Source organism: Tenrec ecaudatus, chromosome 15 (genome assembly GCF_050624435.1).
Source record: "Tenrec ecaudatus isolate mTenEca1 chromosome 15, mTenEca1.hap1, whole genome shotgun sequence".
Taxonomy (NCBI): Eukaryota; Metazoa; Chordata; class Mammalia; order Afrosoricida; family Tenrecidae; genus Tenrec; species Tenrec ecaudatus.
In genome coordinates, this window is record NC_134544.1 from 94,045,757 (window position 1) to 94,070,260 (window position 24,504).

A 24,504-nucleotide genomic window follows, 5' to 3' on the forward strand; every position below is an offset into this window, starting at 1 on the left:
TTCATTTTGCAGGAGCAGCAGTAGACCAGTCCCTAGGAGGTAGAGGTTTAAGCTGTTCTATGATTTTCCCTGCAGTATCTCAGAAAACTAAATAGCCATCAAGTAAATAACTCTTCAGGATGTGGAAGCTGGTGAGTCCCAAATCTGTATAGAGGTCAGGGATCAGTCTGTAGTGTTCTCCTCATTCGTGTGCTTGCCATGGATGATGAACCAGATCATCAGGGCAGAACTCAGTCCACTGCCTCACAAAGTGAAGTTATTGAATCTGGTCAGATAATAAGTTGTAGCGGCTGAGGAATCCAAATGGGAATGTCAGGCAGCAGGCTGTTGGCTCATAGAGTTGAGGGAGCTCTCAAGTCAGGTCACGTAGGCAGCTTGCAGTTGCCATTCAAGGAAATGGCTCATGAATTTCTGGAAGCTGGCAAATCTCTAATCCAAGGGTTCATTCTGAACTCCGAGACTATAGGGGCTAACAAAACCAAATCAACAGATCAAATGACAGGCCAATGTCTCTGTCTCTTCTCAAACCATGCCTGCAGGCAGTTCTCTCTCTCTCTTGATATGATGGCTTCTTGGGTCAACCTAGCGCCTTCCCTGCCTAGGCAAGGTTAAGAGAGCTGCAGAGGTCGAGCCAGTGGAAGAGAACTGCAAGGGAGAGCATGTGGTGAAAGATGGCAGGTCCAAGAGGACCTTGCAATTAAAGCTAAGGCAAAACTGTGTGAAGGTGACTCAGAAGAATTTGTCCTAAGGTTGTCAAGAGGAGCTTGTGCTCCTCTTAAGAACTTAAGAACTTAGAAAGTCATTCTGCATTCAGGAAGGGAGATATTGCCTCTGAACATTCTGCTCTTGGTTCGGAGATAGAGCTTCTTGTTTCTGATCCCAAGGTGTACCTGTTCATTAATAGACCCCTTTGAGCTATTTAGTTTTGTGTGGCCATAGCAACAGATTTTCAAACCCAGACGTGAGACAAAGAGTGGTGTGGGAGGAATGACTTGGGTAAGAGTTGACTAAAAATATTGGTGAACTGAGGTGTGTTCGACCACCCCCATATGAACTGTTCCTGATAATCATTGCCACTGGAGATACTGAGCCTTTTATAATGGTGATACTGCTAGAATTCCCAATTCCATTTCACAATGTACTGTAAACTTGTTTGTTAATATAAACAAGTGTGTGAATATAAATCTACTTTGTGTGAATATAAATCTCAGCTATTTCTAGCACATTCAGGTAATTTCACTGGTATTCAAAATTCTAATTTTATGAGTGGGTGCATTATTTTGGGGCATGGAAGTCCCCAAGACTTGAACGGTGATCCTCAGGAGTGACATTGCAATTGTGGCAAATATTAAAGACAGCGCAGTGGGGCATGGGGCTCCTCATCCTATGTCAGGACTGAGAAAGTGAATGTATTTTCCAGTGGGTATATGTACTGGAGTTTACAGATCTTTCCATAAGGCGTACATGCCATGCAATTAGTGTATACATAGTCAATGGGTAATAATATCATAAGTGGGTAACATAATAAGCAAGACTGTGATTCACCATCTTGACCTAGTGCTAGTTGACTTGAAACCCACCCTGTGCCCTCCCCAGGCATTTGCTACATTTATGGTGGGTTGGCTACAGAACCTGATTGCTCTGATCTACAGAGAACCTTCAGGCACAGTGAAGTAGCCAGGCACAGAAATGATTCATCTACTATGAGATCTCCTTTAAGACTGCTCCTTAATGGAGAGCTATTGTAGGGGGTGGGGGTGGGGCACATTATTTGGCCTGGAGAATGTGTATTTGAAAATATTTATCAGAACAATGGAGATCTTTCTGAAAATAGGGCTAGTTTTCCGTCCCATAATTGCGAATGTAGAAATAAAGTTAAATACTTTCTACCAAGTCCTCAGTTTGCCACACATTATGGAATATACAGTTTTTACTACTGTTTTGCTTTCTTTACTGTAAGATAGTTTTAAAAAATCTTCAAATGGAAAGTACACCATTAAATCGACTCCTCTTACTGTAGGAATCAGTGACATTCAACGATGTGGCTGTAAAGTTCACCTGGGAGGAATGGCAGCTCCTGAACCCTGCTCAGAAGACCCTATATCAGGATGTGATGTTGGAGAACTATCACAATCTGGTTTCCATCGGTGAGGAAAATTCTGAAGTCATTGGCTTTTCCTAGCTTATGTGTTCAAATCTTTGTAGTGTCTGTGGTGTTCTCAAAGAGGGAGATTCTTGTTGCATTCTCTGGTTCTAAGTTAGTAGGTAAGGTCTCCTATGCTTGAGAGAACACCCTTTGCTTTGTTCCCTTGAACATGCTTTTCGTAGAAATACTGTATTCTGCACGCTTTACAAACTTTAGGTTAATTTTGCTGTGTCTAAGATTCTGTAATTTCTCATGAACAGGTTATCTAGTTGTCACCCCAGAAACGTTCTCTCAAATGGAACAAGAGAACTGTGGTCGGTATTAGAAACAAGCTGTAGTGGGATTTTTTTCAGGTGCATGGTCAAAATACCTTAAGGGGAATTGGCTGGGGGCGTTGATTCAAGTAGTAGAAGGCCTCACATCCAAGACAGGTGTCGGAAAATGCATAAAAGTGTGTACTTCTTTGAATAGGAGAACTCACTTTTCCTAGAAGTTGAGAGAAGTACTCCTGTAGCTCTTGAGATTAGATTTCCATTTATTTGATTTATAGTACTGTTTGTTTGCTTCCCTAATTTTCTGTCTTTAAGATTCTCAAAACCTACCCTTTTTTATATGCTTCTGTCTTACTATGAAAATCCATCTTGCAAGCCTCTCTCCAAACAGAGAACTCTGATTTTGTAACTGGCCTCGGAATACAGCACATTCCTCCCCTACTGAGTAAGAATGGCTTGCCCTTTTGTTGTTCACAACACAGTCTAGGTTCTTGAACTCCCACCATGAATGAGTCTGTCTCCTTTGGGCTTCCTTAGCTTCCCCCTTGGAGTTTCTCTAAAGGTTTTAGTGTCCATTTTCTCATTTGTTTTCCTGTTTCTTTAAAGTTTTCTTCATTCTGGTGAAATAAATTCTTTCTATTTTCCTATAGAGATGGTCAAATTGCCTTCTCTGTTGGAATTCTTCAACAGACATGTTTCTCCATATTTTGCTCCTGTTGGTGAAACACGTTTATGGCTTCTGTTATTTTCAGGTCTTTAAAATCACCTTTCTAACAAGAAAATTGTTATCAGCTTAGGATATACTTTAGCTCTCTACCTCCAATTTTGTTCTACTTGGAAGATTTTATTTTATTTTTTTACATTTTTGAATGCTCGGTTTATTCACTGCAGACACATATCACACCATCCAAAAATTAATAACTCAAACTACTAAAGATAAAAGGATTGGAGCAAGTGTGATCATAAGTATGAGCATAGTGTCTACTTGTAAGATTTTAAAAACATTTCTGTTCCTCCGATAATTTTTAAGTGGAAAGGACATTTTAACATCCTGAGTTGTTGGTTTCTTCATTAAACACATATCTACTATATATTCCTTACTGTGCAGTGTGCCTTCCTTAGGCCCACCCCGAAAGATGACTTTTGATGCTTCTAAAGAACATTTTTTTCTGTGTGTTCCAACAGATTTTTTTTGTTGTTATTCAAACAATGCATAGTATATTCAATATTGCTCTTTCTTCTGTCTTTTGAGTAGCCTTTTGGTTTTCATATGTAAGATGTCTTTCGTGTTGTCCCACATCTCATCTCTTCTCAGTCATTAGTCTTCTTTCAGCAGTCTTTTTATTTTTTTAGTAATAGAAAAATCCCCAGAATTTATTTTCAATTTTGGTCAGTGAGGATGTAAATAATAAAGAAAATCAACCAGTCAACAGAAGTATCAAAAACAGGACAGTCATTCAAATATACAGAAGATATAAACAGTATAGATTCATTTCCACTTGATTTAATCCTATTTACACATTTAAAATACAAAACAGAGTTTAATTGGTCAAGGATCTTACACAATTTGCACCAGGAAAGGAACTTTAGTTCATTACCACGTCCTCAGTATCTTGGCACAGAAAGAAATCTCATCTAATCGATATGTATTACCATCAACAATTAAAAAAAAATCTGGAGAGTAATTACTGTCATCCCCAATTCCCCGACGATGCAGAGGGATCCGTGTCTTCAGCTTGATGGTGCTACTTGATGTTTCGGACAACCCTCCGACAGTGCTTTGTTTTCATCTCTCCCAGTGCTTGTTCCAGCTGCTGCACCAAATGGAACAGGGTCACTTGGTACAGTCTGCAGAACTCTGGTGGTGTGATCTCTATTCTGATGAGGTGTAGCTTTATCGTCACTGATGACTTAATCTGTTGCCTGAGACTTCTGCTTGCGAGCTGTGCATCTAATCTCCATTCAAGGCTGTGGTAACTGTGGAGCCTTGGTGCCAATTCGCTCAGAATCGTTCAGATCTCCTTTCGGTTGTCCAGGTAAAGCTGAAGCAACAATCTGTTCAGTTCTTCAGAGAATCCCAGAACAAACACGGAGTCCTGGAAATCCAGTTCGGAAGTCATGAGCTTCGAGCTCTCATTGAGGAGATATGTTAACCCTTCCACAATATGCTGGAAGGTGTCCCTACTCACGTTGAGTTTCCTCGCGGCGCCTTCGTCGATCTTGGGGTTTGACCCTCACCGCAGGAATTCCACCGCGATGCGCCCGAACTCGGTGACCACTGTGAGGGAAGCCAGCGCGCTGGATCTGTCAGCAGTCTTTTATTCCTCAAGTTTATTCTTTACATAGTCTCTCAGCTCTGTGATCTAGCTACTTTTCCTAACTTCTACTTGGATTTGAGCAATTGATGATCTGTTCCACAGTTAACCCTTGGGTGTGTTTTGACTAATGAGCTTCTCCACCATTTCTTTCTATGGATATGGTGGATTTGATTTTTGTTTGTTCATCCATATGTATAGTTTCCATTTCTTTTGTTTAATAAAAATTTGCTTTGAATTCATCATTAGTCTCAAAATTTTATCGGTAAACTTGTGTGTCATTTCTGTCACTAAGGCTGCATTTTCCAATTACTTATATTGTTCCCAAATTTTACATTCATCTGTGTACATGATTGTATGTATGGTTGATCAATGTCAGGCTGCAAAAGGTATGCAAAATTTTCTAATGTATATATATTTATTTAGTTAATTGTATTGATACTACCATGGTTTCAAAATATTTTCTTCTTGAATTCCTTGATATCACCTGCCCGTATTCCCTCCCTCTCCCACCCTCAATTTCGTTATCGTGGAAAACAGAACCTGGATGAAAGTGTAAGCAACCTTACCTCTATACTCCTGACTTCATGGCTTGGGAGACCAGTATTAGTGTTAGAAGAAAACCTCCAAGCCCCAAGGATAAAGCTAGAGCTGAAATGCACAATCTCCAGATAGAGTGGTCTCCACAACTGCTCTCCAGTAAGATGTTAGAATATAGCTCCTACAGGGACCTGACTTCTTGCTACTCAGCTAAAAGATGCCTAGCTTTAAAAGCAATCAGGTTCCCTTTGTTGCTATCACTCAAGCAATCAACTATCACTTTGTCTCTTAAATTCCCTCTGGATGGGTCTTAAGGGATGGTTGTATAATTGAAGGGCAGACATAAAAAGGCTTTGTATTCTTTCACCAATTTTTATAGTGTCAGGGCATGCAGCCCCGCCCCCACTCCTTACTCACAGTGATGCCTACCTACTTAACAAGGTAGGCAGTGGCTTTACCCTGAAGGTCCCTGAAGTGATTGGGTGAGCAACTAAAGACCAGTGCTGAGGCTGAGGGCAAGTGAGGGAAGTAACTATCCACTGAGCAGGGAGAACAATAACAACATATCTGCTCTTATAGTTAAAGCTGCTCGCAGATGGTAATAGTCATGTGTTGTATGAGGTATCATTAAGGTAGCACTGTAATGAAAGGATATTGTGGGGATGATTTTTAATTAGGAGAATGTAATTTGGGCTCTTCTCCAACTTACAAATGTGAATGCTTCCCTCCAACCAGATACCTGGCCTTGCAATCTTTAATTCTATCTTTAATTCTGAGAATAAAGAATTGGTCTGCCTCCAATCTCTTCTTGATCTTGTTTCCCACAGCCTGATACTTATCATGAAGTGTTCTAAAAGAGTTCAACATATTCCCACATTCACATCTGTCTGTTCTGTTGTCCATGCTTTCTGGAGGCTCGCACACCTCGCTGCAATATAAACTCACTGGTAAATGACCTCACTATCTTATTACAGCATCGGAGATGAAGCCACTCTACCCCGTTTTTGCTGTCTGCTTTATCTTTCTTACTTGCACATGCTATTCCTACGAGCCTTTTGACTCTGGGACTGGACCCCACACTTTGTTTGCTAAACAGTTGGTGCACAAATCTAAATAACACTTTTGGTAACTGGTCTTACTTGCAGGCATATGAATGTTAACCATCTGCTGACAGAATTACACTTAAGGGAAGATCTTCCCATATACTTTTTGATGATGAATATGATTTTAGTCTTCTTTAATTTGTCAATCTCAGCTTTATAAACCACTTGATTATCTAATTAAAAAGAGCCAGTATCAGTCTATTTAGTTGAATAATTGGCAAGCCTTATCACATCTGTGGTCTATTGGTCTCAATTTCTTCCTTCTTAGGCAAATACCAAATCTGTGTCCATTCATCACTTTCATAGCCAACCTGATTTCTACAATAAGTTAACTATTTAGATTGTTTGCACTGTTGTGTTACCTCCAATGGGCAATAAACATTAAGCATAGTGTTTTATTCATATAAAAGGGTTGTCACTAAAGATCTACTTTGTATCAATGCATATTTTAAGAGACCTGTTGTCAATCAAGATGGTGAAAAGAGTCAATGTTCTTTTGCTTTACAGAAATCCACAAAGATGATGATCATTTGCTTGAGCACTCGCAATATGAAAGTTGCATAGACAGAACAGAACGGTGTTATAAATTTAATGCATTGGAAAGTATTGTTTCTCAGCACAAAAATAATTTTCCTCCAAAGGAAAATGATGAGATGTTTGGCTTACATGAAAAAATCGTAAAATCATATTTAATCATCCTGGAATTAAATCAGAATAGAAGCAATAAAATACAGAAGTCAGTTGTGCTCAGTGAAGATGAGGAAACTTTTCTCCATGTTGAACAAGAGCAATGTTGTACTGAAAAGGAATTCCCTGAGCGTGAACAATCTAGGCTCATGAAGTCACAATGCCATCAGCATCAGAAATCTGATGAAATTGAGAAACCGCACACAGGTGATAAATGTGGGACAACCTTCATCGAGGAGTCTGTGTTCTATGAGCACCGGATCACTGATACACTAGGTAAGACCTATGAATGTACTCAGTGTGGGCAAACATTCAAGAAGATTGAGGTCACTGTTCATCAGCGAACTCATACTGGAGAGAAACCCCATGTGTGTGGTGAATGTGGAAAAGGCTTTATCAAGAAGACTTCTCTCACTGTTCATCAGCGAACTCATACTGGGCGGAAACCCCATGTATGTGGTGAATGTGGAAAAGGCTTCATTCGGAAAACAAATCTCAAAACTCATCTACTAACTCATACAGGAGAGAAACCCCATGTATGTGGTGAATGTGGAAAAGCTTTTATCGGGAAGAAAAACCTCACTGTTCATCAGTGAACTCATACTGGAGAGAAACCCCATGTATGTGGTGAATGTGGCAAAGGTTTCAACTGGAAAACACATCTCAAAACTCATCTATGAATTCACACTGGCGAGAAACCCCATGTATGTGATGAATGTGGAAAAGGCTTCATTCTCAAAAAACAGCTCAAAACTCATCAAGTAACTCATACTGGAGAGAAACCCCATGTGTGTGATGAATGTGGAAAAGGCTTCACTCGGAAAACATATCTCAAAACTCATCTACTAACTCATACAAGAGAGAAACCCCATATATGTGGTGAATGTGGAAAAGCCTTTACCTGGATGACTTCTCTCACTGTTCATCAGCGAATTCATACTGGAGAGAAACCCTATGTGTGTGGTGAATGTGGCAAAGGTTTCAACCGGAAAACACACCTCAAAACTCATCTACGATTTCATACTGAAGAGAACCCCTATGTATGTGGTGCCTATTGCAAAGGCTATATCAGGAAGACTGCTCTCACGGTTCATCAGTGAACTCATACTAGAGAAACCCTATGTGTGTGGTGAATGTGGAAAGGCTTTTACCTGGATGATTTCTCTCACTGTTCACCAGCAGACTCATACTCGATAGAAACTGTACATATGTGGTGAATGTGGAAAAGGTTTTATCAGATAGAAGGACCTCAGTGTTCATCAGGGAACTCATACTGGAGAGAAACCCCATGTGTGTAGTGAATGTGGCAAAAGCTTCATTCAGGAAGGAAATCTCAAAACTCAGCTACAAATTCACAGGAGAAAACCGCTATGTATGTGGTGAGTGTGGTAAAGCTTTCAGCCAGAAAACATAGCTTATAGCATATCAGAAACTTCACACAGAAGCTAAACCCCATGTATGTGGTGAATGTGGGAAGCCTTTTTCAGGAAGAATAAGCTCATCGTTCATCAGAAAACTCACCATGCAGAGAGAGAAACCCTGTTTGTAGTGAATGTGTCAAAGGCTTCATTCAGAAAGCACATCTCATAACTCATCTATGAATTCTTTGTGGAGAAAAACCTTAATAGGTGTTGAGTGTGGTAAAGCTTTCAGCCAGACGTGATGCCTTACAGTACACCAGAGATTTCACAAAGAAAAGAAGCTCTTTGCATGAGTTAAATGTAAAAAATCTTATATGTGGAAGTCAGGTTTCCTTAAACATTAGACAGTTTCCAAGAAGAAAACCTTTCATTGGAGTTAGTGTAACAAAGCTTTCAAAAGAGAGGATGAGGTGCTAGAGTTTGGCCTGGGCCAAGCGTGGGAACAGACAATTGTGACCATATGGGGATCCATGTTCTGCATTGCTGTCCCTCTATTGGCATGACCACCCTTGTGGGGAGAAGACCCTCCAGACTTCCACAGAGTGCATAGGTACCTCATTGCTCTTCCAGTTTTCAGTACCCGAAAGAGAACAGAACCTAGTGTTTCTGGATCCACAGCTATATCACGCAGTAGAGTGCCCACCCAGATGACACTTGTACCTGCCCTACCTGCATGCTCTTTGTTAGCCACCAGAGACAGCACAGAAGTACCATAAAATAAGAATAAAGAGAATAGAAGATGTATGGGGACAATTATTCCAAAGGATGAATGGAACACAGTGAACCTCAGACTCCACAACCGTGAGACCAGAAGAACTAGATGGTGCTCGGCTTCCAGTGCTAATTACTCTGAAAAGGGTCACAAAAGAGAGTCCTGTGTCGAGTGGGGAAGAAAGTGGAAGAAATTGGAACAAACCAAAACCATAAAATAGATCAGGCTTACTGGTCTGCTGGAAACTTGGAATCTACAGATTGTGGCCTTTAGCGATGTTTCACTCTTGGACCTGTACTCACTCCTCTGACTCAGCTTTCAGCCCAACTATATATAGACTTGGAGGGGAAGAATAACATACACTCCCTGGAAAATCAACCATACAAAATCAAAGGAACAGCATTTGCTTATGGCTAAAAACTTATAAAAGCTAGAAGAAACATGACAAAAGGATGAATAGTATAAAAACACAGGGAGTGGGCAGAAGTGGGAAGAAAGCTGGTGTATCTTGGGGACTGCAATCAATGTATGAACTGTTGAATAGAAAACCAATTTACTCTGTTAAGTTTTAAATCATAAAAAAAACATTAAAAAAATTTAAACACTTATGTCTCATCAATGATTTCAGGTAGGATAGTTACCATGAAACTGCATTGAATGTGGGTAAAACTTTTACCTGTGCTTCTAAGTTTTCTTCACAGAAACACACAAAACTGAAAACATACAAAATTCACTCAAGATAGGAAACTACAGGAAGTCATGTGACATCTCATACCAGTGAACTCAATAAGAAGGAAAGCTCTGGCAATATAGTGACTTTGCAAATACCCTCTTTGGTTTCTCTCAGTGTGTCACTAGACTACATTGGGATTTTAACGAATGTAGTTCTGATTGGCTGGCCTTTAGCCCGAAAGGAGTCATGTGACAATAGAGGATTTGTACAGCAGAGAAACCATATGAATACAGGGCATGTGGCAGTGCGTATGCATTTAGTGATTGGCAGTTACTGCAGTATCCAATTATATTTTCTTTGATGTTCCCCAAAGCTCATAGGATAAACTGACGCAGTGATTGGACAGAAGGGCTGAACAAAATGTCTGTCACAGTGTATGACTGCAATGTAAATCCTGCAGGAAATCATGAATACAGCTACTGGGAAAGCCTGATAGACTCATCCTGTGTGCATATGTACCTTGATACCAAGACCAATATTTCATTTTACATTTGATCATTCCTTTGACCCATATTAACTACATTAACTGGAGAAATACTGTGACCATAGAACAGGAATGTGAATGGCCTTGCTCCCATGCAGAATTCTTTGGAAGGTGGATTATTCAGATGCAGTTAAGTTAAAATATGACCCTTTATCTTTTGAGAACCTTTTTCACCCATTTTAAATCTTGCAGTTTTAAACATTCCTCTTATTTTCAACTGAGCTTTACCTCTGTTTTAGTATGTTGTTTTTAAAAATATATTGCTTTGTGTATGAATTCCATGGTGTCTAATTGTGGTATTGTTGGATCAAATGGGACTTCAAGCTTTGGTTATTTTAAGTAGTGCCACATTGATTTCCACAGTGGCTGTATGTATCTCTAAGTCCACCGCCAGTATATATGAATCCCAATCCCTCCATATCCTCTCCAGCATTTGTTGTTTTGCTTCTTTGTTTTGGGCTTGCATTGCAGGGGTTAAGTACTATCTCATTGTGGTTTGAATTTGCATCTGAAGGCTAGTGAGCATGAGCATTTTTTATATGTTTGTTAACCATCTGTATTTCATTTTTGGTGAAGTTAATCATGTGAACTTCATTTGCTTATCATTATTAATCATTTGTACTTCAATTTTTTCATATCTTTTCCCCATTTTTTTATTTGGTTTCTTGTTATTTTCTTATTGAGATATAGAGTTCTGTATGTATTTGTAATTGTCCCTTTGGCTGATGTGCCATTGATTAAAAAAAAAAATTTCCCTGTCCACGGGCTCTCATTTTACTTTTCTCATGTAGTCTTCTAATGTGCATTAGTAATGCAATTTTTATTTATGTCCAAATTGGGAGTCTTTATTATAGCTGGTGGCCTTTGGGAGGATTCAAATCTCGGCTAAATTACTCAAAGCTGAAAATTATATTCAGGTGAGTTTATAAGGGCAAAAACCGCTGTTGGTTTGGCGATTAGGAGTGGTTGAAGCTATTATAAAGCTTTCAGTGTGTATGTAGGGAAGGTTGGGGGATTCCACATTCCTTTCAGCAAGCAGTTTACAGACGCTAAGATAAGCGTAATCTTTTTAACTTTGTGAGGCAGGGTGGAATGGGGTATGGAAAATGTGCACATTCTGAGAACAGGAGGATATTGACATTTGAATAATAAAACATTGCGATGGCGCAAAACTGGGTGTGGTAGAAAAAGAGGTTACATACTTTAGTGATGAAAGAGGCCAGAACAGCATTTTAAAAATTCTAAAATGGGGCATGAGTCAAGCTTAAGAGAAGTCCTTTACATCAATTATGTAAAGCACATTTGTACATTCATTTCCCTCATCATTCTCAAAGCATTTGCTCTTCACTTAAGCCCCTGGCATCAGTTCCTCATTTTACCCCTCACTCTGCACTCCCCCTTACTCATGAACCCTTGACAATTTATAAATTATTATTTTGTCATTTATTACACAGTCCGATGTCTCCACTCACTTTTCTGTTGTCCCTGCCCCAGGGAGGAGGTTATATGTAGATCCTTGTAATCGATCCCCATTCCCACCCTCACCCCTGCCACCCTCCACCCTCCTGGTATTGCCGCTCTTACCACTGGTCCTGAAGGAATCTTCCACCCTGGATTCCCTGTGTTTCCAGTTCCTACCTGTACCAGTGTATATCTTTTGGTCTAGCCAGATTTGTAAGGTAGAATAGTGGTCATGATAGTGGGTGGGGAGGAAGCATTTAGGAACTAGAGGAAAGTTGTATGTTTCATTTTTACTACACTGCACCATGACTGGCTGATCTCCCCGCGACCCTTCTCTAAGGGGATGGATGTCCAATTGCCTACAAGTGGGCTATGGGTCCCCATTCTGCACTCCCCCTCATTCACAATGACAAGATTTTTTTGGTTTGGAGGAGCAAATGGGACTGACAGTTCCAGGGGGGACATGGGAGAGGGGGAGGTTGGGGGAAAGAAAGTGGTGTTAACAAACTCAGGGAGAAGGGAACAAGTGATCCAAATCGGTGGTGAAGAGGGTGTAGGAGGCCTGGTAGGGCATGACCAAGGGTACTGTAACAGAGAAGAATTACTGAAACCAAAATGAAGGCTGAATATGATCGTTGAATAAGAGGAAAGCAAAAGGAAATAGAGGAAGGAGCTAGGAGGTAAATGGCATATGGAGAGGTCTAAATAAAGGCATGTATGTATGTAAATATATGTATGAGTATGTGGAGATAGATCTGTGTACATATATGGATATGTTTAGTATTAAGGTACCAGATAGACATTGGGCCTCCACTCAAGCACTCCCTCAATGAAAGAATACTTTCTTCTATTAAACTGGCATTCCATGATGCTCGCCTTCCTGACACAATAGCTGAAGACAAAGCAGGTGCATAAGCAAATGTGAACAAAGCTTATGGTGCCCGGCTATCAAAAGGTATAGTGAGTTCGTTCTCAAAGGTCTTAGCCTTTCAAATGGGAATGCAATTCTACTCTGTGCACAACGGGACACAGTGAATCAGAATCACCTCCATGGAATCCAAAACAGTTCTAGATTGGTTTTGTTTTGTTAAATTGTTATGAGCATATAGAAACCCTGGGTTCACGGTGGGTAGGGCATTGACCACCTGAAATCCAGCATCTGGGAAGCATGATTAAAGGGTCTACCTCCAAAAAAATGTACAATCCAGAGTCTACAATGTTCCTATGTGTTAGAATTGACTTTGATTTTGTTTATGGCATAATTGTATGATTTGAGTCCTAGAGAATGTTTCCTCCAATTTTGTGGAGCTGATTTAACAGCCCAAAACTGAAACTATTTTCAGGAAATAAAAGCTTTTTTTCACAAAGCTTTAACCACTAAGTGAAAGAAGAGGAAAAAAGGACAGCAAATGAATTGTCAAAGTCATTCACTTTGTCCTGGGTGTCTGGCATTTTCAGGATGTGAGTTTTCATTGTTTCTTGCATAGTCATAGGTGACAGTGTCCTCAGACTACAGTCTGATAATCTGAAGATAGGATGTGTTGACTGAAATGACCATGGAGGAGACATTTCCTTCTCTCAAGCCCTCAAGGAGGTGCATTGATACAGTGACTGCAATAACAGTCTCAAACATAGCAAATAATGTTTTGATAATCCTTTGTAATTGTTAGGGTCCTGTAGTTATTTCTGATTCCCTGTGAACCTGCATAGAACAGTCATAAATGCTGCTTGGAGTTAGATTTGGTCAGTCATCCTCAAGGTGCACTAAACCTCCCAATATTCTGAAATGTGGAAATGATGGCAGAAAATATGATTCCAAGGATAATACAATCCAATTGGATGCAGTTGTGTTCTGTTAATTGGCAAACAAGAATAAAAGTTTACAGGATAAAATTCTAACTACTATGTTATTGTTTGGTTTTTCTGATCTTATCTAGTGCCTGATTGAAAATCTCTACAGATGAATGGAGCCTTTTCTCCCAAGATGGCTTTGTCTTAAGTCTGGCATGCTGTCTTGGCTGTAATCTAGGAATGCATACAGGCTGAGGGCCAGGACCTTGATCTAGAACCTGAATCTCTCCTTTGGACTGAGATTCCACCCAACATGATCCCTGAGTGTTTCCTGAAAGTCACGAGATAAATTGAAAGTTATATTAAAAGTTACTGATTTAAATTAAAATTATGAAATAAAATTATTTCGGTTAATGTGGTCTACAACAGTGGTTCTCAACTTGTGAGTCACAACCCTTTTGGGGGTCGAACAACCCTTTCACAGGGATCTCATGATTCATAACAGTAGTAAAATTACAGTTATGAACTAGTAACTAAAACAAGTTGAACTGTGTTAAAGGTTTGCGGCATTAGGCAGGTTGAGAACCACTGCTCTAAGCGATGTGTAATGACAATGCAATTCTGAACAAGATTCCAGCATCCATCGTTAAGGACATGGAAATTATCAAGTTTAAAAAGAGAAATCAAATAGACCCAGGATAAGCAAGGTCACAACAAGCATTAAAGGATCCATGGGTCTTTGAATCTGCTGTGGCCACCTGCATCTGCCAGTCTCTGACCTGATGGGAGACCCAGCTACATCAGGAGGAGTAGAAAGGAGGTAGACATTTCTGTATCAAAGACTGACTCAGAAGTCTCTGGGATCCCCTGATTGCAGGGTGGTGAAGGTGGTGGCCTCATTTAAGTAACAAACCACAACAGGCATTTGCCTATGAGTGTTCCTGGCTGTGATACGAGTGAGGGACTATGAACAGTTTGCTAATGCGCAGGCACCACAGCTCCACCAGAAAGTGTCTCCAGAGCTGGTTGTTGAAACAAGTTGGGTGACAGAGATGGGAGTGATGTGACCCACAGGCATACCTTGAATTAGTAGGCTCCATAGAGTCCACATTTGCAATTAGAAAATTATGAGTTCCAGTGCAGCATTATTGTTTGGTTTGCACATATGCATCCACTAATGTATGCATTAATTCATTCTTTCTGAGGTCTGAGCGCTATAAACACCCCAGAGATTCTTCTGCATTGAGGGAAAACCAATAGAGCAAGCAGCTGAGCTAGGAAACGAACAAGCTCTTTCTCTAAAACCAAACCACTGTGATTTCATCTTTTCTGCCTCATAGGAACCTTAGAGGACTAAGAAGTACTCATTAGGCTTTCTCTGACTGTAATTATTTACAGCAATAAACAATGTCATCTTACTCGGGGAACCGTTGGCTGGTTTGAATCCCTGACCTTGTAGTGAGCAAACAAATCTTATCCCACAGCACCACCATAGCCCTTTTTATATCTGCACCAACAGGCTCATATTACAGGACTTCTTAAATGTCCCTTTTAGAAGCCAAGTTAAAATTTTAAATATTATTATATGAATAAGGAAGGCCATAAAAATGATGACCTTTGACTTATGGTGTTAAAAAGAATGATGAAAGTACCGTGGACAGGCTTTCAATAAAAAAAACATCTGTTTCGAGTGAAATACAGCCAGAGAGTTCCTTAGAATCAAGGAGAGTGAGACTTTGTTTCATGCAACATTATCATGATCCCTCCCAGTCCCTTGAGAAAGACCTCCTCCATGATAAAGTAGGGGATCAGTGAAGAAGAAGCTACATCATGAGCTGGACTGACACGGTGGCTGTAACGATGGGCTCAAAAAGAGTCCTTGTGATTGTGGTGCTGAACTAGGCATTCTTTAGTTCTGTTGTCCATTGACTCACGTAGAATTGGAATGCACTCTGGCATTTAACAGCATCAAAAACAAAACAACAACAAATCAAAACACAAGGTTCTTCTCAGGTCGGATAACAATGCCGGGGGAAAGGGGAGATGTTTTATGTGGGGAAACACAACAACGGGAAATTTGTAACAGAACACACTGTCTTGATCATTGCTTTCTACTTGAGCCCTTGGTATCAGCTCCTCATTTTTTTCCCTCCAACCCTGCTCCCGCCCTCCGTCATGAACCCTTAATAATTTGTAGATTATTTTGTTATATTTTACACTGACATCTCCCTTTATCCACTTTTCTGTTGTCCAACATCTTGAATATTTCATGGAAGCATTCGAGCAAGACTTCATTGCACTCATTTGGTCATGTCATCAGGAGGAACTAGTCCCCGGAGAATGATCTTGTGCTTGGTGAAGTAAAATGTCAATGAAAACGAGAGAGACTATCAATGAGATGATTATCACAATGGCTGCAGTGATCAGTCCAAACAGAGGAATGATTGTGCGCATAGTGCACGTCCGGGCAGCATTTCATTGTGTTGCACATAGGATCTCTGTGAGTTGAAGCCAATTCAAGCATACCTAAGACTATCAACACATACAATATTATCCAGGTCACTGTAAGTTAAAATTATTGCATAAATATACATGTGTGAGCATATATGAATGAATACATCCGATTGCTTAGAGAAAATTTGGGACTCACAAGAGAGATTTTTCCAGCATTAAAGTTTCTTTAAGGATCCCTCTTGTGTAAAGTAGTTATGCTTTGGGCTGAGATCTGCACGTACACAGTTTAAAACAACCAGACGTTCCATGGCTTTTTACTCCTGTAAACAGTTATAGTCTCGGAAACTCACAATAGCATCACTGTAAGTTGGCATAGACTCTGGTGGTGTTTGGTGTTTTGGAATATCTCTGGCTTTGACAACAAATACTAGTTAGTACAGTCAATTGCAGACATATCTTATCAAGACATATAACTGTGAACTCTGTTGTATATATGGTCAAAGACAGACAAAGCCCATTCCAATGAAAAGAAGACATTCAGATGCATGAAGTTTCCCCAGAGTGTATACATGATAATCCCTAGAGATGTGCTGAAAATGTGGGGGAAACTGCAGCTTCTGAGCGGAAAGCATCCCTGACTCCTCTCTTGCGTGGCCTGGAACCATGGCCTGATGCAGGGAGGTTTGTGCCTGGGCTCACACTGACTTCCCATTACTGTGTCTCTAGCACAGTAATACATGGCTGTGTTCTCGGGATTCACAGAGCTCAGTTTTAAATAAACTTGGCTCTTGGAGGTGTTCTTGGTGATGCTGACTCTTGACTGGAGAGACGGATTATATATAGTATGTTTTCCCATCATAAGCTAATACCCTGCCCCACCCCAGGACCTTTCCTGGAGCCTGGCCAATCCAGTGCACATAATAGCCAGTTAAAAAGAATCCAGAGACAGCACAGGTGAGAGACCGGGTCTGTGAGGGCTTCACCAGTCCAGAGCCTGACTCTTGTAGCTGCACCTGGGCCAGGACACCTGGGGATAAAGAGAAACACCGTGAGTCATGTGCTCAGATGCTGCATCCACAGACTTGATGTTGGAATCCCAGAAGCACTCACCACCCAGAGTTGCCACTAGAACGAGGAAAATCCGCACATGCTTCATGTTCTTGTGGATAAGATTCATGACACCCAAAAAATGCTCTCCGGGCTGATGAGGACTGCGCATTGTTAAGCATATGTGTGCTGTGGCTTCATCTGGCTGCCAAAGAGGAATTCGCATGTTGGAGGTGCATTTGTTCATCAAGGTGGACAGGATGAAGTGAGGACCCTGGGTGTGCTCCTCCCACTCAATGCTGCTGGCAGTGCCTTTAGGATAATCCAGAGTTTTTCTGAAGTCTTCTCTTTATCCACTGCCCCGTTCTCTTATTCCACACAAGAGTGTAGTCTGTTCTGGGAGGTATATGCAGCCACAGATTGAGGACATTTTTATTCCCAGTGATAGGTAGAGACATCACTAGAGAGAGAAACAAACAGCCAAACAGAAAGGAGGATAAATGGCTATGTAAATAGATAAGAAATGAAAATATTCACCACAAACCAGGGCCATATCTCTTCTGATTCATGACACCTACATTAGTCTATATTTAAACAATGGAATGTTCTAGTGTGGCCAGACAACATACAAATGACCAAAAATATTGCTAAATTGGGTAACCATGTCTTTACTTAAATCAAATGTACTGCCATATGTCGTCATACCAAGTTTAACTCAAGTGATGGTATTTTCAATTGCTTCATGTGCTTGTGAAAGTTGAGCATTGAGTAAAGAATAGTAAAGAATCATTGCATGTGAATTGTGGTGCTATTGAGGAATATTGGAATTACCATGGACTGTCAAAGGAACCAACCATGAGGATCGCAGAGTAAAGGTTAACTGATGAACCACCAGCAGCAGACGCTCTTCAGGAGAAAGACTGGGCTTTCTACTCCTGTAAACCTTTACAGTCCTGGAAACGCACAGGGCGGTCGCTATGAGTCAGCACTGACTTAATGCTAGTGGTTTTGGTTTGGCCAAAGGAACAAGCAAATCTTTCTTGGAATAGTACATCCAGAATATTCCTTAGAAACAAGATGATGGTACTTCCTCTCACATTTTTTTTAACATGATATCAAGAGAGACCAGTACTTGGAAAAGGGTATCATCCTTGGCAAAGTAGAGGACAGTCAAATAGAGTAAGGCCCATGAGGAGATGAACTGACACAGTAGCTTCAATAATGGGCTCAAACTTAGGAATTATATTGAAGATGGCTCAATAATGTACATTATTTTTGTTCTTTTGTATACAGGGTTGTTACAAGTTGGAAATGAATAAACAGACCTAACCCAAAAAAGCACACTCAATGTGGTAGTTACATAATCTGTTGTCAATTTTAGACTTAAGAGTGAAGGGGTGGAGGTTAGCCTGTCAATCAGGTTGCAGCTTCATGACCTCATTTGTAGGCACTAAAGAGATAAATAGCTCACTGGGGGTGGAACACACACACTTCCTGCTAGACTTCGCCCCTTGGAGAGAGGCTGATGGAGCCAGAGGCCTGGGAGATGTAGGAGCCATGTAGAGACCCTTGCCAGCACCGAGGTGCTTCTACCGCCACTGGATCCACAAGACTTTCCACCCACTGGCTTGTGATCTTCCTGTATTCAGCATTATTGCTAAGCTGCATGAGTGTAATGAAAAATTTATGGACTAGTATTGGACATCTGGGTTAATATTGGGTGTATGGACTTGATCTGGACTGGGCTGGAATGTTTCTTTAATACCCAATTTAGTTTTGTGTATAAAGCTTTTTCTTATACACATATGTGTGTCTATGAATTTGTTTCTCTAATCTACCTGGACTAACAAACACAATATGCTGAAACCAACATCCATTGATTCTATCCTGCAAAACATACTTACACAAATTCATACAAAGGCCTCACAGAGGATATTCATAAAAGGATTGCATATGAATGAGACAAGCATGAATTGAATAAATATTGGGAATACTGAAGCACATGATGAACTTTCATGATTCCGAATTTTACTAGTTAAACTAACTGAATACAAGCTCAATATATATACTACCAGAATCATCCCTTACTTGTGTTCCTAAAGGCAGGCTGGCAATTATTCACAAGGCGTTCGAAGGGGCTGAACGTGGAAATCATCCCAGATTTGTCGTCTTTGGATTAACAGACTAAATAAAATGTGGTCTTCTCTGATGTCTTCAAAAGTGCCACCAAACTGTATGTTAAGATGGATAAAAAACAGTGATCATGTTAAGTAATAATGTTCCTGAATGGAGAGATTGAAAGGGAAGTTAGTGGTGTCCCTCTTAAAATAAATAATAATAATATCTTCAAAAAGACTTGTTGCAGAAGCAGGACAACCAGAATTCTCATTGGGAGTTAAGAGACAAGGTTCTTTCACACAGACTTTGGACACAATATCAGGAGGGACTATTCTTGGGAAAAGGACCTCATAGATGTTGAAGTACAGGGTCACCAAGGTGGACGAACCCTGTGACTATAACAATGGTATCAGACATTGTAAAGACTATGAGGATGGTGCAGGACAAGGCACTGTTTCATTCTATTGTACGTAGAGTCTCTATGATTCGCAACCCGTTCAATGAAAGCTAACAACAGTCTACTGGTGGAAGCATGATGTCTTAATAAAGTTGTAATGAAAGCTTATTGGTTAAAAGTTAAGAAAACTCCAGAAATAAATAGGAAATAAATCTATGTTAATACTTGCTTTCTGGGAATAACTCCAAGTTCAGTGAACTATCAATAACGATCTTGCCCTCTGCTACTTCGACTGGGTTGGTTCGTATGTTTCAACCATCCTGTGCACCCTGCAGACTTGCCCCTTCTGAATGAGATGTTTGTGTTGATCTCACCCTGAGCTCTACTCACAGGTGTTTGAAGAACTAGCACTCATGTTTCAACTTGCTGGGTTAGTTTTTCTAGCTTTGTTACTGTTTTGTCTTCTGTTCACAAGGTAAAAGGGATACTATGGTGTGGACAGCTGGGGATGCTTGTATAGATCATTCATACATGGACTGTGACCTTGTCATTGCCACAGGTGGTAAGGTGAGGTAACTCCACCTTGAGCTTGATTAATGCGTGTGGTAGTTACCTAATCTGTTGTCAACTTGAGACTCTTAAAGAGTGAAGGGTCGCAGCTTGATGACCTCATTTGGAGGAGCTAGAGATAAATAGCTCACTGGAAGTGGGGCACACACCCAATTCCTGCTAGACTTTCCTACTGACAGGACATATGGACCTACTGTAGAGTCCGGGAGCTGGAGGAGCCATGTGCCAGCGTTGAGATGCTTCCACTGACATGGATCTCGGAGACTTTCAACCCACTGGCCTGTAATCTTCTTGCACTCAGCGTCATTCCATGCTTTGCATGAGTCTAAAGAGGAATTTACAGTCTGCTACTGGACATACGGGCTAATATCGGACTTATGGTCTTCATTTGCATGGGGCTGGAATGTTTTCTTAATATACAAATTGTATAGTACATAAAGCTCTTTTTTTAAACAATTTATTAGGGGCTCATACAACTCTTATCACAATCCATACATATACATACATCAATTGTATAAAGCACACCCATACATTCCCTGCCCCAATTATTCTCAAAGCATTTGCTCTCCACTTAAGCCCATTGCATCAGGTCCTCTTTTTTTCCCCTCCCTTCCCTCTCCCCCCTCCCTCATGTGCCCTTGGTAATATATACATCGTTATTTTGTCATATCTTGCCCTATCCGGAGTCTCCCCTCGCCCCCTTCTCTGCTGTCCCTCTCCCAGGGAAGAGGTCACGTGGATCCTTGTAATCAGTTCCCCCTTTCCAACCCACTCACCCTCCATTCTCCCAGCATCGCCCCTCACACCCTTGGTCCTGAAGGTATCATCCACCCTGGATTCCCTGTGTCTCCAGCTCCCATATGCACCAGTGTACAACCTCTGCCCTATCCAGCCCTGCAAGGTAGAATTCGGATCATGGTAGTTGGGGGGAGGAAGCATCCAGGATCTGGGGGAAAGCTGTGTTCTTCATCGGTACTACCTCGCACCCTATTTAACCCGTCTCCTCTCCTAAACCCCTCTATGAGGGGATCTCCATTGCATAAAGCTCTTATACACATGAGTCTCTGAATTTGTTTCTCTAGGCAACCCAGAATAACACCATTATCAGATGAAGATAATCAATATGGGGAGGGGTTGTGGAGAGTGCTCAAACATGCATGGGGACTTGGTGTGCTGAACTGTATGATACATACATGTGTACACAAAAAAAGAATTACTGTCATCAAGTCAGTTTTGTCTCATAGTGACCCTATGAGACAAGGTTGAACTGTCCCTGTGAATTTCCAAAACTGTAACTCTTCATAACAATAGAAAACTTATGTGTATACAGAGCTAAAATTTATTGAACTATATACATATACTTGTGCACTTTAGATATGTTAATTACTAAGGATAGGAATAAAAAGACATGAAGGTGAATGATCTAAGGCATGATAGCACTTTATCAAACAAATAGCTCTCAGGCTGAGCAGCCCACGTGGGGCCACCCTGTGTGTGGGGGGGGGGGGGCAGAGTTCTATCTGGCAGGAAGATGGAGTGGCAGAGAGGGACGTTCCAAGTTTCTCTAATTATTAGAAGGGCACACCCCCCAGGAGGCATCACCAGGCTGTGACCTGATCGACGGGTTGTATTCCACCACTATATTTTCATACACCTTCAAGTTGACATAAATCTATGACAGATTTAAGTGACATAAGTATACCTGTCAGAGACCCACACAGTCAAATGCTTTTGCGTAGTCAACAAAACCCAACAATAAAACTGGTAGCTTTCAGTCAATACCCACCTGATGTTAGCAATGATATCTTGTTTCACATTCTTTTGTGAATCCACACTGCATTTCTGGAGGCTCCTTGTTGATGTACTGCTGCAATCATTATTAAATTATCTTCTGCAAAATTTTACTTGTATGTGGTTTTAATTTAATTAGTTGATAATTTCTACATATTTGGTTAATTTTATTTTTCATAAAACAAATGTAGATCTCTATCGTTTCCGACCGCTGGGTGCTGCCTTGAGCCCATTTGCGCTGGACCTCCTCACCTTTGCGCCGCGCCCCGCCCGGCCCGGCCCCGCCCACCCCTCGCCAGGCACTGGGGTTTGTGCAGCGGTAGAAATGGGCGGGACAAGAGCTGCCTTGAGAGGAAGTGAAGGCGGAGACCCTACTCCTTCCTGACCCTGCAAGCTCCTCCCACCCCGGGTCATGCCCAGACAGGGCCGGAAGTGGCAGTGTCCTCGCCGGGACTGCAGCTCACATCGCAGATTCTGCTGACCTGGATGCTGCACGTGGTGCCGAGAAGCGCCCACGGCCTGAGCACCCTGTTGCCAGCCCTCCCAGGTAGGGGGTTCCGGGGACGTGCGTGTGGGCGTAGGCCATTTTAGGGTGACCCTGCTGCACATAGCGGTCTGCGAGGACCCTTTGTCTCCTCCCCCCAACCGCTGCCTGCGCCCCGCTCATGGGCAGAGGTGGGCGGTGTCCCCGAGGCCGGTCCTATTTGTCAGCTTTTGGGTTGCTTGGGGTTCATGGTGGGAATCCCTGTTGGAGAAAGGAGAAAATCCCAGTCTGGGATTTTGGGTTTCGGGGTTCCCAGATTCGTCGCTTTGCGGGTCTCCTAACCCCACCCATTGTTTCCTTTCCACACCGCGCCGCCTCCTCCCTGAGATTCCTGGCACCTCTTTTTCTCTCAGAGGTGAGCCCCGGGGTCTTGCTTCTGTGACCTCCCTCTGGACCCGACCAGAGTCTGTTCTAGGTGCAAGATCTATTATGACAAAGACGTCTTCCCTGGCTTTTAAGATGTTGAGGGTGGCCCTATTTTTACTGGTTGTATTTTTGTCGGTACATTACTATGGTTTTATCCTTCCCACACTGTTTCTTTTCGTTAGTTTCTGTTGGGTTTATCAGTTGGTGGAGCACCGAAGGAGTGGATGCCTACAGATAAGAAATGATGGGAGGGCTTATAGGCATGTCAGCTGTGGGGTGGGGATGGGGTTGCTGAGTTGGGGAGGAGGAGGGGATTTGGGGAGTAAAGAATGAGGGAAGGAGGGAACTGAGCACTAGAACAGAAGGTGACTACACAGGTCATTTGAAAGGCGATTTAATCGTGGTGGGAAAGAAGACAATGGTATGAAATAATTCTAATGATTGTACAATTTTTGTTTGAACTGTTCAATTGTGGAATGTATGGATCAAGTGCCCCAAAATGTGTTCAAAGAGAAAAGATCTCCATCACAAAAACTAACTAAATAAACTGTGTGCCAAAGAGTCAAACAACCAAACTGAAACAAACAAACCCAAAACTAGATAGTGCCAAATTTTTCGACCTTTCTGTGGCATGAAAACAGAAGTGGGTTTTGAGTACTATGTGGCTGAAGGACAGTTTATTTGGAGCTGGTGGCCTTTGGCCACTACATTCTTGGCCAGTTGGCCAGGCAGCAGTCGGTGCACGACCCCCTGGATGTGCTGGGCAGTGATGATGGTGGAGTGCTGTTTGGAATGTGCCAGTTGAGATGCCTGGCAGGTGATGCGCTCCAGTGGGTTGTTGAGCAGCAAGTTCACGGTGCCCATGGCCCTGGACGAGATGCTGGAGTCCAGGTGGACCTACTTGAGCACCTTGTACACACACACGGAGTCAGGTCTCCTTGCTGCTGCACTGGCATTTCTTGCTGTGCTTCCTCTGAGCCTTAGCTTCAGCCTCCTTGGGACCCCTATTGTTACGTTTGAACCCAATAACTTGAATTTAAACAACAGAACAGTAAAAAGGTGTTTATTCATCCTCTCTCATGAAATTTTATTTTTAGTTTTCATCTATCTCATGAAATTTTATTTTCATTCAATCGATTATAGACCTTCAAAGTAGTCTGAAACCCACTCAACTGTCATCAATGCCTTGCTCTGTTGGATCCTCTGTGATCTTCCAGCTGAGCTCTCAGTGTAGAGAACTAGATGATTTTCACTTCCTTGAAAGACAAAAGGCCACGCACAATTGAGTGTGTTTCTCTTATACTAGAGTCCACATTCGTGATAGTACTCTGCCATATGGCATGCTGTGTGGACCTTACAGAATTCCCTCCAGCTCACCTCCAAAAGAACGATAAAATGAGGGGTAGGTATGGATTGTGACAAGAGTTATATGAGCCTCTAATAAAATGTAAAAAAAAAATGAGGGGTAGGAATTCCTCAGTGATCTTGTTGACACTTTTGTCTGTTCTGAGTTTTTTTTTTTTAACTTTTAAGAAACCTCTTCCCTTTTTTA

At 41.5% G+C, this 24,504-nt stretch overlaps 1 pseudogene; it reads right to left on the minus strand.

The window, feature by feature from the left end:
* Nucleotides 1-4,163: 4,163 nt before the first annotated feature.
* LOC142427606 (COMM domain-containing protein 2 pseudogene) lies at nucleotides 4,164-23,816 on the minus strand (annotated as a pseudogene).
* Nucleotides 23,817-24,504: the final 688 nt, after the last annotated feature.